General features: G+C 37.2%; 1 protein-coding gene across 1 annotated transcript in view; it reads right to left on the bottom strand.

The window, feature by feature from the left end:
- The window catches only part of LOC132782101 (epsin-2), a 35386-nt gene extending 24037 nt beyond the window's left edge, over window positions 1-11349 (bottom strand). The window contains exon 1 of the mRNA XM_060786778.2: window positions 11245-11349. The gene's annotated coding sequence lies outside the window, so the exon portion shown is untranslated. The remainder of the gene's footprint in view (window positions 1-11244) is intronic.
- Window positions 11350-19631: the final 8282 nt, after the last annotated feature.

Genomic DNA, 19631 nt, shown 5'->3' with positions numbered 1-19631 from the left:
AATAAGAAATGATCTCTGGGCTATTGGTATTTCCATCAACTAAAGTAATTGGAGCCCAGACAGTAATACAAGGGCCTTTTTCCAAATGCTTAAAAAGTTTTAAAGGAATTAAAACTCAACTGATTTCACTGTTACATAAACAGGGAAGAAAACCATCACAAGGGAATGGAAATGTCTGCGATTTCTGCTTACGCTCAATGAATGGAAACATTAAAAACAAATTGCTGCCCATTAAGTTTGCTTTTTTAAATATCTTGGGAGCCTGCAACAGGTTTTCGAGAAGCAATAGAAACCATGAAGACAACGGAGTAATGAAGGACATATCCTAAACACACATTCCTTCCCTGTTGTCTTTCTCCAAGTAGGATTTATTTGAGAACTTGCCTAACTGAAGGCTGGAATTTAAACAGAGAGAGAACTGAATCACATTTGATCCCTTTCTGCAAACACTTCAACCCGCAGGAAAGTCTTTGAATTAATGTACAAAACAAAAGGAGAAATACACTACACAAGTACAGTTCTTTGATTTCACTACACGATCATAGGATCTGTAGTTTGAGGAGGCACCAATAAGTTGGTAGAGAATGCTAAAGACCCCCCCCCCCCCCAAACTGCAAGTCTCCAGACAATTGGAGCAAGGCCATAAAACGACATCAAGGCGCTATGACAGTGTTCTGCTTAAGAGCAGATATTAAAGAGAACCAGAAGCCTGTGTAATCATCTGATCATCTCATTTCCTTGAAATGGGGAAAAGTCCAATGTGTTTTTAATATATTTTGTCTTTTTATTATTTTATCATTAAAAAAATTAAGTGGCGGGGATAGTTTAGTTGTTAGACCTAGTTGGGGATGTGATGCAGTGTGAATTTTCATTTCTGTGTCACATCTTTTGGCTTATTTTTGCCTCTGTGTTTATTGACTTTTAAAATTTTTGAGTGCATGTGAAACTTTTTAAAAAGTACTATATAAGCAGTTTCCAAGTTACAAACAAGATTTCTGGAGGTTTGTTCTTAAGTTGAATTTGTATGTTAATCAGAACAGGGACATTTTCTAAGTGCAAATTTAGCCTATATATGTCCTTGTTTCCACAACAAGCCAATTTTTTTCAAAATCCAATTCTCACAGGGACAGAAAGTGAGGTGAAATCCCCTGTTCAGAAGATTTTGCCTCACTTTCTGTCCCTGGGAGAATTGGATTTTGAAAAAAAAATGTTTCTTTTGTGGAAACAAGGACTGGTAATAAAGCTTCAGTGGAGACCCCTTTCCCTATGATAATAACCCTTTTGGGAATCGATTTCCTTTTCCAGTGGTAGATCTATCTCACTTCCTGTTGTCTCACGCCTATTCTTCACTAGGAGTCATTTGCAAGTCAGATGTTTGTAACTCAGGGAATGTCTGTATTCCTTTACCTTCCACAAACACTACTCAAGGTTCCAGCCCGACAAGTGGATTATGCCATTAAGCAAATGAGTCTTATAGAGGAGTGCAAATATTCCATTCCTGTGAGCAGGCTAACCAACTTCATGGAACAAGGACAATACAAAGGAAGCAAAACTAGATGTGCCAATCGGATACAGGAAGCTTTTGTGATTCATTCCCAGCAAAAGCAAGAGATAAACGCAATGGTATCTGTATATGCCGCTACCGAAACACCCTGAAATATCCATGCCTACAAGCCAGGACTCGCAAATCCCTCTCTGCCTGGTTTGGCTGGTTTCCTCCCGTCAAGAAAATTACATGCAAGGCATCTGTTAAGATCAGAAGGAATTACGGTAATCTGAGAAGATGTCAGTAAATAACGTTGCTGCAGAATACTTTTCATTTTGATGAAGAATCCCTGCAAAAACCCATGTAACTCAGTAGAGATTACTTCGGAGTAAACACAATGTTAAGGAAAAAAGATTACAGAATGTCTGTCTCAATTAGCTTCTAAGATCGCAATCTAGCAGACTTGTATTTCCAGAACATTGGCTGTTGTTGTTGTATGCCTTCAAGATTTATCCACCTATCATGAATGAGGCTGACTAGAGAAGACTGATCCATAAGAGGTTTAACAAAGTAAAATGTGGGCTACATACTACTACTATTAGGTGGGTTTGTCACCAAACCCAAAGCATGCTCACCAATGGTTCCTCGTCATCCTAGAGACAAGAGGTACCTTGGATGCCATAAAGAGGTTTCTATCCTGGTCCTTTCACGGCGGTTCAGGATCTTAATGACTTGGAGCATGTTTACCGTGTTTGTAAATGACACTGAATTGAGAGGTTGAGCTAATACTCTACCCTCAACAAATTAGAGAGCTGATTGGCCAAAACTAAGAAAATGAATTTCATCCAATGTAGGATATGTCACTCAGGCAGAAAAAAAATGAAATGCACTGATACTGGATGGGTGATGCCTGGTTCCACAACAGTGTTACATGTAAAAGAAACCTTGGAGTCTTAATGGAACACAAACTAAACATGAGCCAACAGAGTGCTGCAGTAGCTAAAAAAGCCAATGGGATTTTGGGCTGCATAAAAAGGAGTCTAGTGACCAGATCAAGGAAAGTCATGGGGCCCTTTTCTTCTGCTTTGGACCCTTTGTCCAATTCTGGGCCCCACAATTTAAGAGAGAGATTGACTCTAAGCTGGAAGGGGTCCAGAAGATGGCGACTAAAAGGATCAAAGATCTGGAGACCATGAATAATCCCTCTGAAGAGCGGCTTAAAGACCTAGGTCTGTTTAGCCCAGAAGAGAAGGCTGAGAGGAGACATGATCACCATCTTTAAAAATCTGAAAGGCTGTCATTAAGGGCAGCAGAAAGCCCTACTTTATACTGCCGTGGGGAGTAGGACTCAATGGAGCCATGGGTTGAAATGACAGGAGGTTCCACCTGAATCTTAGGAAGAACTTCCAACCGTAAGGAGAGCTTAAACAGAGGCTGGATGGTCATTTGTCGGGAGTACTTTGTGCTTTTCCTGCAGGGCAGAAGGAGATTGGACTCGATGCCCCCCAGAGTTTCTAACAATTCTGTGATTCTAGATAATATGCCTTCTCCTGAGGCTGAGAGAGTGTGGCTTGCCAAAAATCAGGAGTATTTGGATCCTGATTTACCAGGGTGAGATTATTAAACTTACATTTATTGTGTTTATTTATAGCACTGCAATCATGTGTTCTTATTTACATTTACTTTGATTTTATATCTGTGTTCAGTAAAAGTTTATATATGTGTGTGTGTGTTTTTTTTTACTTTGCTGTACCCTGCCTTGAGCAATCAACAAAGGTGAGTAATACATAAAATTATTGTTGTTATTATTATTATTAATACAGAGAATAAAGAAATCCCACATTTACCTTTTCCATTGAAAAAGATAATAAATTTCCAAATACAGCACACAAAATACACCATGCAGCAGCCAAGACAGTAAATCTTTACAGTAAATCAAGCATTGATATTGTATTGTCATCTTTGTGTTCTCCAGAAGTAACACGCGTCTTATGAATAATTAATCATAGCCATGCATTCCCGATGAAATGTACTCCCTTCTGAAGCAAACAACCCAAATTGGACATGAGTAGCCAGGTTAGAATTGTGAGTTATCTTTGATGCAGAACTTATAGAGCAGGGTCTATTGGCTATTCAATGAAAATTCAATGTAATTGAGGAGAAGGGCATTCAGTTTAATAGTGTATCCAATGTAAACAAGGATAGCAGAGGGAGATACTTCAGGACACAAATCTTACTGCTATCTCTTCACATTTCCTTTTTTAATCAAATACAGTATTTCAGGTCCCTCAAGAGCATTCCTAATCCTGTTTTTAAAAAAGTTTTTTAAAGGTATCCAACCCACCTCCTGCAATGCCCTATTACTGTAAACCTTGTATCAATACAGCATCCCTTATCTGGAATTCCAAAATATAGTTTCTGATGGTTCATGCATAACAGTATCACAAATATTGTATAGTATTACCTTCAGGCTATGCATATAATAAACATAAATGAATGCTGTGTTTACGTTTGCATCCCATCTTCAAGATATTTTACATATATGCAGATACAAATATTCCAAAATCCAAAAACAATCCAAAAATGAGATACCCCCAAAACCAAGCCCCTCAAAATATTTTAATAAAATCAGTAATAATAAAAATAATAACTACTCAGGGAGCTTTTCTAATGCAGCAAGCCCTTTCCTTTACAATCCCAAACCTTTTGGGGGAATCCCCCCCCCCCAACCACATTTTCCTCAGAGGCACAACTAAACCACATCCCCAGAAAATATCTTAAATAATAGGAATAATAAACAGCCAGTGATCGTTTGCAACCCAGCAAGATACTCTTCCCATTTTATGGCAATCCTTTTAAATAATTAATAATAATCCATTTTATGGCAGGCCTTTGTAGGAAACAACACAAATGCCACCTTTCCCCTATAGAGACAGCCTTAAATCCAAGTAGGGGAGAGGGATATTTTAGATAATAACAACAACAACAACAACAACAACCACCACCACCAGACAGGTTTTCCCAACCAGCAACAACAATTAATATTATTATTATTATTATTATTATTATTAAACTATAATTTATGTGGCTTAGTTTGGGTCTCTCCCTCAAAGGAATAGAAGATATAATAAAATGAGGAGTCACTTTCTGGGTTTGAAAAGCCCAGTTCAAACTTTCTGGGTTTGAAAAGCTAGGCCTTATATATTATTATTGCTATTATTAAGTAAGCTATTTTGGTGGGGCTTGGTTTGAAGGATTTTAGGGGGTCTCCCTCAAACTCCCAAATTTCTCCCACAGACAGACCCTAAACCAAGTCCCCCAAAATCATCATCATCATCATCATGAGAGCTTTTTCGATCCAGCAGGTCATTCTTCCCATTTTATTACAATCCCACAATGGTTAGGAAACCCCCATTAAATATTTTAGTTATAAATAATGTAGTAGTAGTAGTAACAACAACAACAACAATATAACCGTAATAAATCAGATTGAGTTTTCTTAACATAGCAAGCCACTTTCCTCCATTTTTGTTAGTTCTTTGAGGACGACTCCCTCCAGAAAAAAAAAACAACCCTTAACTTCATAATTTAATCTGTTAGAATATGTGTAGGGAATTTATAAAGAGTAAGTATCAGGCCAGAAGGAAGAATAGAAAAATGTAATAGGAAGGAAGAGTGGAATTATGTATGAATGTCTCCAACGCAAGAGACAGGAAGTCACTAAATTGGGAGGGGTGGGAGGAGGGGAGGGCATAACCAAATACGAATATTGTAAAGATGTTTGTATTGGTTCATGCATGTATACAAGTATATACATTTGTTTCACTGTTTTTTATGAATATGTAAATAAGAAATAAAAAACATTAATTTGCAAAAAGCCCCCTCATCAATCAGACCTTGTTAATTACAATATTAAAATATTAATAACAATAATACTAAATCAGACTGAGCTATTCCAGTCCAGCAAAGACACTTCCCCTTTTTTTAATATAATTCCCACTCTTAGGGGAAGCAACCCCTTTACCTACATAGACAACCCCAAAACCAAGCTCCCCAAAATATAGTATTCTTATTCTTATTATTATATTTATTTATATCCCACCTTTCTCCCTTGGAGACTGAAGGCGGCTAACACTCCACACTTGGCAAGTTTAAAAGGAATAATAATAATAATAATAATAATAATAATAATAATAATAAACCAGACTGAGCTATTCCAATAGCACAATCACACCTCCGTTTTTACTACAATCTCCAGCCTTTTGAGGGCAATCCTGCAAATACTATCATCACCCCTAATCAAATCCCTCCCCAATATTTTAAATAACAACAACAATAACGCAATCACAGGTTTTCCAATCCAGAAAGCCACTCCTTCCCCATTTTATTATATCTTCTATGCCTTTGAGGGAGACCTCTAAAAAGTTGCACAAACACAGCTCCATCGAAATTCATTTAAATATATAATAATAAATGAATATAATTGTTATTATAATACAATAATAACAATAACAATAATAAGGCTCAGCTTTTCCAACCCAGAAAGCCACTCCTCCCTCATTTTATTATATCTCTATGCCTTTAAGGGAGACCCCAAATTAAGCCCATCAAATATAGTTTCCTTACTACTACTAATAATAATAATAATACTTAGATTTCCAACCCAGAAGCCACTCCCCTCTAATAATAATACAAGAGGAGCTCCTGGTGGCACAACTGAAAATCGAGGTTTGAATCCCAGGAGTGTATGGATGAGCTCCAGCTCCCTATGTGGGGACATGAGAGAAGCCTCCCACAAGGATGGTAAAACATCAAAAAACATCCGAGAATCCCCTGAGCAACGTCCTTGCAGATGGCCAATTCTCACACCAGAAGCAACTTGTAGCTTCTCAAGTTGCTCCTGACATGAAAATAATAATATCATAACAACAAACAAACCAAGCTCCATCAAATAGCTTCCTTAATAAAATAATAATATAATGCTCAGCTTTTCCAACCTAGAAAGCCACTCCCTCCTGCTTTTATTATAATTTATACGCTTTTGATCGAGACCCTAAACCAAGTTCCATCAAATATAGTTTTCTTAAAAATAATAATATATTATTATAACATATTTTATTACATTATAAAAATAATAATTAAAAGGCTCAGCTTTTCCAACCTAGAAAGCCCCTCCATTTAATTATATTTATATGTTTTTGAGGAAAACCCCAAACCAAGCCCCAGCAAATGGTTTCCTTAAAAATAATAATGTATTATTATAATACATAACATAATAAAAATAATATTATTATAATACATAACATAATAAAAATAATATCAAATAATAAGGTTCAGCTTTTCCAACCTAGAAAGCCACTCCCCTCTAATAATAATACAATATTAACAAACAAAGCTCCATCCAATAGTTTACTTAATAATAAAAAATAATAATATAATGCTCAGTTGTTCTGACCTAGAAAGCCACTCCCTCCACATTTTATTATAATTTATGTTTTTGGAGGTGACCCCAAACCAAGCCTCGTCAAATGTATTTTCCTGAATATTGATATTACTATTATAACATAATAAAAATAATATCTAACAATAAGGCTCAGCTTTTCCATCCTGGAAAACCACTCCCTTCTAATAATAATACAATAGCAAACAAGCAAAGCTCCATCAAATATAGTTTACTTAATAATAAAAAATAATAATATAATGCTCAGTTGTTCTGACCTAGAAAGCCACTCCTTCCTTTTATTATAATTTATATGCTTTTGAGGGAGACCCCAAACCAAGCGCCATAAAATATAGTTTTCTTAACAAGAGTAATAATATATTATATATAATAATATATTATTATAAAATAATAAAAATAATATCTATAATAATCAGTCTAAGCTTTTCTAACCCTGAAAGCCACTCCCCTCTAATAATGATATAATAAACAAACCAAGCTCTATCTAGTTTACTTAATAATAAAGTAATTATTATTATTATTTATTTATTTATCACATTTATATGCCGCCCTTCTCACCCCGAAGGGGACTCAGAGTGGCTTACAAATTATATGTACATACAACATGTTATTATACAGTATATTACTATATTCTACTATACCACTATACTGTAATATTATTAGTAATATCACATGTAATATGAAATATAAAATTATTATATAGTATTGCATTATATTATCAATATTATATGTGTATATAATACATTATTATCACAGCACAATTTTAATATAATAATAATAATATCATGCTCAGTTTTTCCAATCTAAAAGGCCACTCCCTCTTCATTTTATAATACCTCTATGACTTTGAGGGAGACCCCCAAACCACGCCCTAGCAAATACTTTCCTGAACAATAATAATATAATATACTAGCCATCCCCCATCACATGTCACTATGGCCCAGTCTATGTATATGTATTTTGTGTGTGTATATGTGTGTATATATATTTGTGTATGTGTGTGTTTACGTATATATATATATATATGTGGTTTTGCACATGCAGTGTAATGTATTTTTTGTTTTGTTTTTTGCTTTTTAAGTCTCTTCTGCTGTGTTTTTCAGTTTTATTATGACTGATGGTAGCTCGTTAGCCTGATAGGTATATTGTGTCCAAATTTGGTGTCAATTCGCCCAGTGGTTTTTGAGTTATGTTAATCCCACAAACTAACATTACATTTTTATTTATATGGATTGTACTATACCATTATATTATAATATTAGTAATATTATATGCATTATAAAATATATAATTATAATATTGTATTATTATTAATATCATATTGTATTACATTATGTTATAAATATTATATGTGTATATATATATATATATATATATATATATATGATAATAAAAGTAATATCTAATAATAAGGATCGGCTTGACTTTACAAGTATAATAACAACATTATATTATAATATTATTAGTAATATTACATGCATTATAAAATATGTAATTATAATATTGTATTATTATTAATATCATATTGTATTACATTATAATATATATATATAATATATAATATATATATAATAAAAGTAATATCTAATAATAATGGCTTGACTTTACAATTATAATATTGCATTATTATTATTATATTGTATTGCATTATATTATGATAAAAGTAATATCTAATAATAATGGCTTGGCTTGACTTTACAAGTATAATAACAACATTATATTATAATATTATAAGTAATATTACATGCAATATAAAATATATAATTATAATATTATATCATTATTAATATCATACTGAATTACATTGTAATGTTATAAATATTATATATATATGATAATAAAAGTAATATCTAATAATAATAATAATGGCTTGGCTTGACTTTACAAGTATAATAACAACATTATATTATAATATTATAAGTAATATTACATGCAATATAAATATATATAATTATAATATTGTATTATTATTATATTGTATTACATTATAATGTTATTAATATTATATGTATATAATATATGTAAGATAATAAAAGTAATATCTAATAAGAATAAGGCTCGGCTTGACTTTACAAGTATAATAACAACAACATTATATTATAATACTATTAGTAATATTACATGCAATATAAATATATATAATTATAATATTGTATTATTATTATATTGTATTACATTATAATGTTATAAATACTATACATATATAATATATATAAGATAATAAAAGTAATATTTAATAATAATAAGGCTCAGCTTGACTTTACAAGTATAATAACAACAACATTATATTATAATATTATAAGTAATATTATACGCAATATAAAATATGTACTTATAATATTGTATTATCATTATATTGCATTACATTACAATGTTATAAATATTATATGTATATAATATATATAAGATAATAAATGTTATAAATATTATATGTATATAATATATATAAGATAATAAAAGCAATATCTAATAATAATAAGGCTCGGCTTGACTTTACAAGTATAATAATAACAACATTATATTATAATATTATAAGTAATATTACATGCAATATAAAATATATAAGTATAATTTTGTATTATTATTAACATTATATTGTATTACATTATATTATATATACGTTTTGTATGTATGTATTTTATCTTTTGTAATTTAGCTGTAAATTGCCTGGAGTGTTAGTATTATATTATAGTATTAGTATTATATTATAATACTAATAGTATTATAATATAATGTTGTTGTTATTATACTTGTAAGTAGCAAATACTTATTATTAGATATTACTTTTATATATATATATATATATATATATATATATAAAAGTAATATCTAATAATAAGTATTTGCTAGAACATGGCCCTATAGCCCGAAAAAACCCACAAGACCCTAATAATGGCTTGGCTTGACTTTACAAGTATAACAACAACATATTATAATATTATTAGTAATATTACATGCAATATACAATATATAATTATAATATTGTATTATTATTATATTGCATTACATTATAATGTTATAAATATTATATGTATATAATATATATAAGATAATAAAAGTAATGTCTAATAATAATAAGGCTCAGCTTGACTTTACAAGTATAATAACATTATATTATAATACTATTAGTAATATTACATGCAATAAAATATATATATAATTATAATATTGCATTATTATTATATTGTATTACATTATAATGTTATAAATATGATATGTATATATTATATATAAGATAATAAAAGTAATATCTAATAAGAATAATGCTTGGCTTGACTTTACAAGTATAATAACATGCAATATAAAATATATAATTATAATATTGTATTATTATTATATTGTATTACATTATAATGTTATAAATATTATTTGTATGTATGTATGTATGTGTATATATGATAATAAAAGTAATATCTAATAAGAATAGGGGCAATATAAAATATATAATTATAATATTGTATTATTATTGTATTGTATTACATTATAATGTTATACATATTATATGTATATAATATATATAAGATAATAAAAGTAATATCTAATAATAAGGCTCGGTTTGACTTTACAAGTATAATAACAACATTATATTATAATATTATTAGTAATATTACATGCAATATAAAATATATAACAATAATATTATATTATTATATGTATTATATGATAATAAAAGTACTATCTAATAATAATAAGGCTCGGCTTGACTTTACAAGTATAATACCATTATATTATAATATTATAAGTAATATTACATGCAATATTATACATAAGTAATATTACATGCAATATATAATTATAATATTGTATTATTATATTATATTACAGTATGTTATATTAATATCATATTGTATTACATTATAGTGTTATAAATATTATATGTGTATATATATATATATAATAACAACATTATATTATAATATTATAAGTAATATTACATGCAATATAAAATATATAATTATAATATTGTATTATTATTATATTGTATTACATTATAATGTTATAAATATTATATATATCAGATAATAAAAGTAATATCTAATAAGAATAAGGCTCGGCTTGACTTTACAAGTATAACAATAACAACAGCAGCCACAACCCAGAAGGCCCTCCTCCCTGCAGAGATTCCAGTCCGCGGCCCTTTAAGAAAACCCCTCCAAAAGGCCTCTTTTTCCCCCTCACAGAGACCCCCCTCCTCCAAAACATCTCCCCTGAAATATATTTCCATTTAGAGTAAGAATAATCCGAATGAACCAGGGAGGAACTCTCTCCCCTCCCTCAGTTCCAACCCCAACCTCACCTGCTGCTCCGGAGCGGCTCCGGATTCCCCGCCGCGGCGACGCCAGAACCGGGTTTGACACCCGACGCCCACAGGCGCCATCCAAGATGGCGGCGCCAGGGAAGGAGCGGGGCCAAGAGGAGGAGGAGGGCGGGGGCGCCACCGCGCCTGCGCAGTCGCCCCGGGTGCTCACAGCGCAGGCGCACGCCTCACTCGCTCTTCCCCCCTCCCCTCCAGAGAGAGGCGTGGGAAAGGCGAGCTCGAACTGTCGCTTCTGCGCCTGCGCGGCTTCTGGATCATCAACTAAGAGGCTTTCTCCCTCTTGCCCTGCTCTTTCTATCAATGGATGGAGTTTGACCTCCCTTGGAATGGCTCAATGGTAATGGGGCCTGGGAGTTGTAGTTTCCCTCCCTACTGGCAGTGGTTCCCAGTCCCTGCTCTCTCTATCAGAGTTTGAGCTCCCTTGGAATGGCTCAATGGTAATGGGTCCTGGGAGTTGTAGTTTCCCTCCCTACTGTAGAATGAATAGAGCAGTGGTTCTCAACCTGGGGTCCCCAGATATTTTTGGCCTCCAACTCCCAGAAATCCTAATGGCTCTTAAAGTGGCTAAGATTTCTGGGAGTTGTAGGCCAAAAACATATGGGGACCCAGGTTGAGAACCACTGGAATAGAGTTTGATACACACACACACACCCAAATTGAACTGCAAGTGGCTCAATGCTATGGAATCCTGGGAGGTCTAGTTTTGCAAGGGCATAGCTGCCTCGCCAAACTACAAATCTCAGGATTCCAGAGCATTTAGTCATGGCTGTAGAACAGTGAACCCACTTGGACTGCCAACGGATTCATACTAATGGTTCTGGAAGTTGTAGTTTCCCTAGGGGTGGGTCCATACTGTAGAATGAATGGAGTTTGAAATCCCAGGGCTCTAGAGCATTGAGCCATGGCTATAGAAAAATGAAGGCAGTTCGATCCCACTTGGACTGCCAGTGGATCCATGCTAATGGTCCTGGGAGTTGTAGTTTCCCAAGGGGTGGGTCCATACTGTAGAATGAATGGAGTTTGATACACATACCCTCAAATTGAACTGCCAGTGGCTCAATGCTATGGAGTCCTGGGAGGTCTAGTTTTACAAGTTCTTGGCCCACAGCTGCCTCGCCAAACTACAAATCTCAGGATTCCAGAGCATTTAGTCATGGCTGTAGAACAGTGAACCCACTTGGACTGCCAACGGATTCATACTAATGGTTCTGGAAGTTGTAGTTTCCCTAGGGGTGGGTCCATACTGTAGAATGAATGGAGTTTGAAATCCCAGGGTTCTAGAGCATTGAGCCATGGCTGTAGAAAAATGAAGGCAGTTCGATCCCACTTGGACTGCCAGTGGATCCATGCTAATGGTCCTGGGAGTTGTAGTTTCCCAAGGGGTGGGTCCATACTGTAGAATGAATGGAGTTTGATACACATACCCTCAAATTGAACTGCCAGTGGCTCAATGCTATGGAGTCCTGGGCGGTCTAGTTTTACAAGGTCTTAGGCCATAGCTGTCTCGCCAAACTACAAATCTCAGGATTCGAGAGCATTGAGCCATGGCTGTAGAACAGTGAACCCACTTGGACTGCCAGTGGATCCATGCTAATGGTCCTGGGAGTTCTAGTTTCCCAAGAGGTGGGTCCATACTGTAGAATGAATGGAGTTAGATACACACACACACACCCAAATTGAACTGCCAATGGCTCAATACTGTGGAGTCCTGGGAGGTCTAGTTTTATGTGGTCTTAGACCATCTCTGGGTGGGTCCCTACTGTAGAATTAATGGAGTTTGATACACACACACCCCAAATTGAACTGCCAATGGCTCAAGGTTATTGAGTCCTGGGAAGTCTAGTTTTACAAGGTCTTTGGCCATCTCTGCCTCGTCAAACTACAAATCCCAGGGTTCTAGAGCATTGAGCCATTGCTGTACAATAATGAAGGGAGTTCAATCCCACTTGGACTGCCAATGCTCAATGCTAATGGGTCGTGGGAGTTGTAGTTTCCCAAAGGATAGGTCCCTACTGTACAATGCAGTTAGAGCTGCCTTGCGTCAGATCACTGTTAATGGGTCCTGGGAACTGTAGTTTCCCAAAGGATAGGTCCCTACTGTAGAATGAATGTAGTCTGAGTTCCCTTGGAATGGCTCAGTGCTAATGGATCCTGGGAGTTGTAGTTTTCCAAAGGATGGAATTAATGGAGTTCGATACACACACACATTGAACTGCCAATGGCTCAATGCTATGGAGTCCTGGGAGTTCTAGTTCTTCAAGGCCTTTGGCCATCTTTGCCTTGCCAAACTACAAATCCCAGGGTTTTAGAGCATTGAGCTATGGCTGTACAATAATGAAGGCAGTTCGATCCCACTTGGACTGCCAATGGATCAATACTAATGGGTGCTGGGAGTTGTAGTTTCCCAAAGGATAGGTCCCTACTGTAGAATGAATGTAGTCTGAGCTCCCTTGGAATGGCTCAATGCTAATGGGTCCTGGGAGTTGTAGTTTTCCAAAGGATGGGTCCATACTGTAGAATTAATGGAGTTTGATACACACACACGCACCCAAATGGAACTGCCAATGGCTCAGTGCTATGGAGTCCTGGGAGTTCTAGTTCTTCAAGGCCTTTGGCCATCTTTGCATTGCCAAACTACAAATCCCAGGGTTCTAGAGCATTGAGCTATGGCTGTACAATAATGAAGGCAGTTAGATCCCACTTGGACTGCCAATGCTCAATGCTAATGGGTTCTGAGAGTTGTAGTTTCCCAAAGGATAGATTCCACAGCATTGAGCCATGGCTGTAGAAAAATGAATGTCGTTTGACCCCACTTGGAGTGCCAATGGCTCAATACTATTAGACTCTGAGAATTGTAGTTTTCCAAGGTCTTGCGCCTTCTCTGCCCAAGAATGCCAAGCTACATCTCCCAGTATCCCATAGTCTTGAACCAGGGAAGTTAAAGAAGTATCGAACCGCATTAATCCTAGATGTATTCTGAGAGACCAGCCACGTATCTTGGCTAAAATTATGGATTTCGAGATTATTTGAGCGATAAATAAATATGCTTATTTCCTTGGGGTGGAAATGGATCAATCTGAAAGCCCACCTTCCTGAACCCACCAGCTTAACCCGAGCTAATAGGCTTCTAAACCCACAAAACCTTGGTAATGAGCTAAGCCTCGAGCCATATGGCTTCCAAGGCCTGGAAAAGCTTTTAAAAATTACATGTGTTTTAAAGAAAACTCAAAGCAAATGAGATATTGGCCTTTCCTATTAGAAATCCACGTTTTTTATTTCCCTGTGCATGTTCCTCTTTCTGTCCCCAAATCTTGTTAGGATAATTGCCGGGCCCTCCTTGCAATGCAATTCAATCTTCAAATTGCAGTGGGTTGGCTCCATTAGAGGACCATTAAAGAAATCAATACAAGGACAAAAGCCACCATTATTTCTTTTATGATTGCCATTTCTTATTCATGATCCTCGGTGCATCTCCTTTGTGGATGGAATGCAGTTTTCACCACTTTAACAACCATGCCTCAGTGCGACAGGACCCTGGGAGTTGTAGTTTGGTGAGATATTTATTTACCCCTCTCCGGGTGCGTCTCCATTGTATAATTAATGCAGTTTGAGACCACTTTAAATGACATAGCTTAATGCTGTGGCACTCTGCGATTTGTAGTTTGCACTCTTGGGCAGAGAAGGATCGAGACCTTGGGAAATTACAACTCCCAGAGTCCCAAAACATTGAGCTCAATGCTGTGAAATTATGGGATCTGTAGTCTGGTGAGGCTGCAGCATACTAGGGCAGAGATGGCTCAAGACCGTGGGAAACTACAACTCCCAGGATTGCATAGCTCAAACTGCAATCCCTGGGATTCCATAGCCCTGGCAGCAGCCTCACCAAACTGCAAATTCCATGATTCCAGAGCATCGAGCTCAATGCTTTGCCACTCTAGGATTTGTAGTTTGCACTCTTTGGCAGAGAAGGCTGGAGACCTTGGGAAACTACAACTCTCAGAGTCCCAAAGCATTGAGCTTAGCCCTGGCAGCGGCCTCACCAAACTGCAAATCCTGTGATTCCAGAGCATTGAGTTCAATGAGTTTCCTTCTAAAGGACAGGAGGAAGGTGGCCAGTCTGATGTCTTTGGGGAGGGTATTCCACAGACGGGGAGCCACTGTTGAGAAGGCCCTGTCTCTTGTCTCCACCAATCGTGTTTGCGATGGAGGTGGGATCAAGAGCAGGGCCTCTCCAGATGATCTTAAACTTCGTGATGATTCATAGCAGGAGGTACGTTCGGACATGTAGTCAGGGCCAAAACCATTTAAAGGTTAAAACCAGAATTTTGAATTGTGTTTGGCAGCAGATCAGCAGCCAGTGGAGCTGGCGTAACAGAGGAGTTTTAGATAGATTAGGAATCAACTGGTTTTCCCTGTAATAAGCAGTAAGGCAGTGACATCTCCGGCCCATCCCCTGTTCGGATATCAGGCAAGTTTTCTAAGATCTACAGAGACACTTGCTGAAACACCTCAGCAAGCACGAGTCCAAAAGTGGCAGGCTAAAACCCAGAACCTCAATAAATGGCTGATACCAAATGAGAGACTCCCTCCTGGGCACACAGAAGTCTGTGCGACTTGGAAAGTGCTGAACAGACTATGCTCTGGCACCACAAGATGCAGAGCCAACCTTAAGAAATGGGGCCACAACGTGGCATCCACGACATGCGAGTGTGGAGAAGAGCAAACCACTGACCACCTACTGCAGTGTTTCTCAACCTGGGGGTCGGGACCCCCGTGGGGGTCGCGAGGGGGGTGTCAGAGGGGTCACCAAAGACCACCAGTATAGGTCATGGGGGTTCTGTGTGGAAAGTTTGGTCCAATTCTTTCGGTGGGGTTCAGAATGCTATTTCATTGTGAGTGAACTATAAATCCCAACAATTACAACTCCCAAATGGCAAGGTCTATTTTCTCCAAACTCTACCAGTGTCCACATTTGGGCATATTGAGTATTTGTGCCAAGTTTGATCCATATCCATCATTGCTTGAGTCCACAGTGTTCTCTGGAAGTAGGTGAACTACAGCTTCAAAAATCTCAAGGTCAATGTCCACCACACCTTGCCAGTATTTTCTCTTGGTCATGGGAATTCTGTGTGCCAAGTTTGATTCAATTCCATCATTGGTGGAGTTCAGAAGGCTCTTTGATTTTAGGTGAACTATAAATCCCAGCAACTCCAGCATTACAAAATGACAAAATCAATCACGCCCAACCTCACCAATATTCAAATTTGGGTGTATTGGGTATTTGTGCCAAGGGACTGAAAATACATCCTGCATATAATATATTTAGATTACGAATCATAACAGTAGCAAAAATACAGTTGTGAAGTAGCAACAAAAATAACATTATGGTTGGGGGTCACCACAACATGAGGACCTGTACTAAGGGGTCGCGGCATTAGGAAGGTTGAGGACCCCTGACCTACTACAATGCAACCTGAGCCCTGCTACATGCACAATGGAGGACCTTCTTATAGCAACACCAGAGGTACTCCAAGTGGCCAGATAGTGGTCAAAGGACATTTAATCGAATACCAAGTTTGCAAACTTTGTGGTTCATTTGTTCGTTTGTTTTTTAATGCAATACAACTGTTTGGTTTGCTCCTGGCACAATAAATAAACAAACAGAGGGATCTAATTCGGTCCTTGAACTCAGGCCAAGAATCAAAGATTATCCCTCCCTGGCACATCTGTCAACACCAAATGCAATGTCGGGACTAATTTGAAATGTCTACATCCTTCAAACTGGAGATGAGAAAAGACCTGGAGGGAAACGCACTCCTCGATCTCTCCAATTTGGATCCCCAAGGCTTCCACAAATGGTCACACAAACCCACACCTTCAAAGTAGTTTGAGACTTGGGTTCGAATCCTCACTCAGCCAAACTGTCTTAATCATACCTTCCCATCCAGGTGTGGCGTCTCCTGTTTCACGCTCCGCCCGGATGTTGATGAAACCAGGATTAATTTGATGTCTCACCGGGGCGTTTGCCGCCCCATCCTTGTTCTGCCAACTTAGCTTATGACGGCTCTTATCATGTGTGCCATCCATTCCTTCGCAGTGGAATTCTTGGCTTTGGTCCTTCTTGAAAACTGCTCACAACAACCTTTTGAGGCAGGCTAGATTCACACTCACATCTCGACTGTAATTCAGCGGGATTGTGTTCATTGCCATGGCTTGACACCCTTAAGATCATGGGATCTGCAGTTTCTCAAGGTCTCGGAACTTCGCTGCAAAAGAGTGCTGGTGCCTCACCAAACTGCAAATTATAGTTCACCTATAATCAAAGAGCATTCTGAACTCCACTAACGATGGAATTGAACCAAACTTGGCACACAGAACACCCATGACCAACAGAGAATACTGGAAGGGTTTGGTGGGCATTGACCTTGAGTTTGGGAGTTGTAGTTCACCTATATCCAGAGAGCACTGTGGACTCAAACAGTGAGGGATCTGGACCAAACTTGACACAAGCACTCAATACGTCCAAATATGAACACAGATGGAGTTTGGGGAAAATAGAATCTTGACATTTGGGAGTTGTAGTTGATGGGATTTATAGTTCACCTATGATCACAGAGCATTCTGAACCCCATCAACAATAGAATTGGGCCAAACCTCCCACATAGAACCCCCATGTGGGCCACAGCAAAATCACTGGACGAATTGACACCAAATTTGGACACAATACATCTATCAGGCAAACAAGTGACCATCACTCACAAACACACTGAAAAACACAGCAGAAGAGACTTACAAAGCCAAAAAAACAAAAATTACATTACAATGTATGCGCAAAACCACACACACACACACACACACACACACACACACACATACATATATATATATATATATATATATATATATATATGCGCAAACACACATGTACACAAATATATACACACACAAAACAGATATACAAAGACTGGGCCACAGCAATGCGTGGCAGGGGACGGCTAGTGTGTGCAGGTTCGATTCCGGGGAGCGGCATGAGCTACCGCTATCAGCCCTAGCTTCTGCCAACCTAGCAGTTCGAAAACATACAAATGTGAGTAGATCAATAGGTACCGCTCCGGCGGGAAGGTAACGGCGCTCCATGCAGTCATGCCGGCCACATGACCTTGGAGGTGTCTACGGACAATGCTGGCTCTTCGGCTTAGAAATGAAGATGAGCACCACACCCCAGAGTCAGACATGAATGGACTTAATGTCAGGGGACTACCTTTACCTTTATATATATATACACACACACACACATATAACACATATTATTATATATAATACAAGAGGGCAGATGCCTCCCATCAGACCAAACTGCATGGAGAATATCTTTACTGTAGAATAATTTTATATATATATTGATTCTATATTGAAAATATTCTCCATGCAGTTTGATCCAATGGGAGGTACCTGCCCTCTTGTGCCCAAAGCAATGCTTGCAGCTGCTGAAATGTGCAATTATTATTTATTGTTGAAGGCAATCACTGGGTTGTTGTGTGTTTTTAGGTCTGTATGGCCATGATCCAGAAGCGTTCTCTCCTGAAGTTTCATCCACATCTTTGGCATGCATCTTCAGAGGTTGAGGGATCGTTTGGAAACTAGGCAAGTGAGGTTTGTATATCTGTGGAATGTCCAGGGTGGGAGAAAGAACTCTTGTCTGTTGGCGGTCAGTATGAATGTTTCCATTGGCCATCTTGATTAGCATTTAATGGCCTAGCAGTTTTCAAGGTCTGGCTTCTTACTGCCCCCAGGGGGGGTCCTTTGTTGGAAGGTGATTAGCTGAACCTGATTGTTGGGAGGTGATTAGCTGGCCCTTGTCTGGAATTCTCCTGTTTTTAAGAGTTTTGTTTTTATTTACTGCTATGTGGACAATTTCAACAGAAAGGAGGAAACCATGAAAATTTATTTATTTTATTATTTATCGTGTCAGTAGCAACCAGACAATTGTATTACATTTTTAACTAATTTTTATTGAAAATGAACATAATCTGGCTGTTGTTGTTCATTCGTTCAGTCGTCTCCGACTCTTCGTGACCTCATGGACCAGCCCACGCCAGAGCTCCCTGTCGGCTGTCACCACCCCCAGCTCCTTCAAGGTCAGTCCAGTCACTTCAAGGATGCCATCCATCCATCTTGCCCTTGGTCGGCCCCTCTTCCTTTTGCCTTCCACTTTCCCCAGCATAATTGTCTTCTCTAGGCTTTGCTGTCTCCCAGTAATCTGGCTACCAGTATTAAAAAACAGTATTAAAAAACTCTAAAACAGTAAATAAAGAACAACGCTAAAAAAAACCAGGGGAATTCCAGACAAGAAACAATCAGGGCCAGCT

The sequence above is a fragment of the Anolis sagrei genome, chromosome Y (genome assembly GCF_037176765.1).
Source record: "Anolis sagrei isolate rAnoSag1 chromosome Y, rAnoSag1.mat, whole genome shotgun sequence".
NCBI classification, from domain to species: domain Eukaryota; kingdom Metazoa; phylum Chordata; class Lepidosauria; order Squamata; family Dactyloidae; genus Anolis; species Anolis sagrei.
Note: the sequence above shows the minus strand (reverse complement) of the source record. Positions and strands in the feature narration are given on the sequence as shown.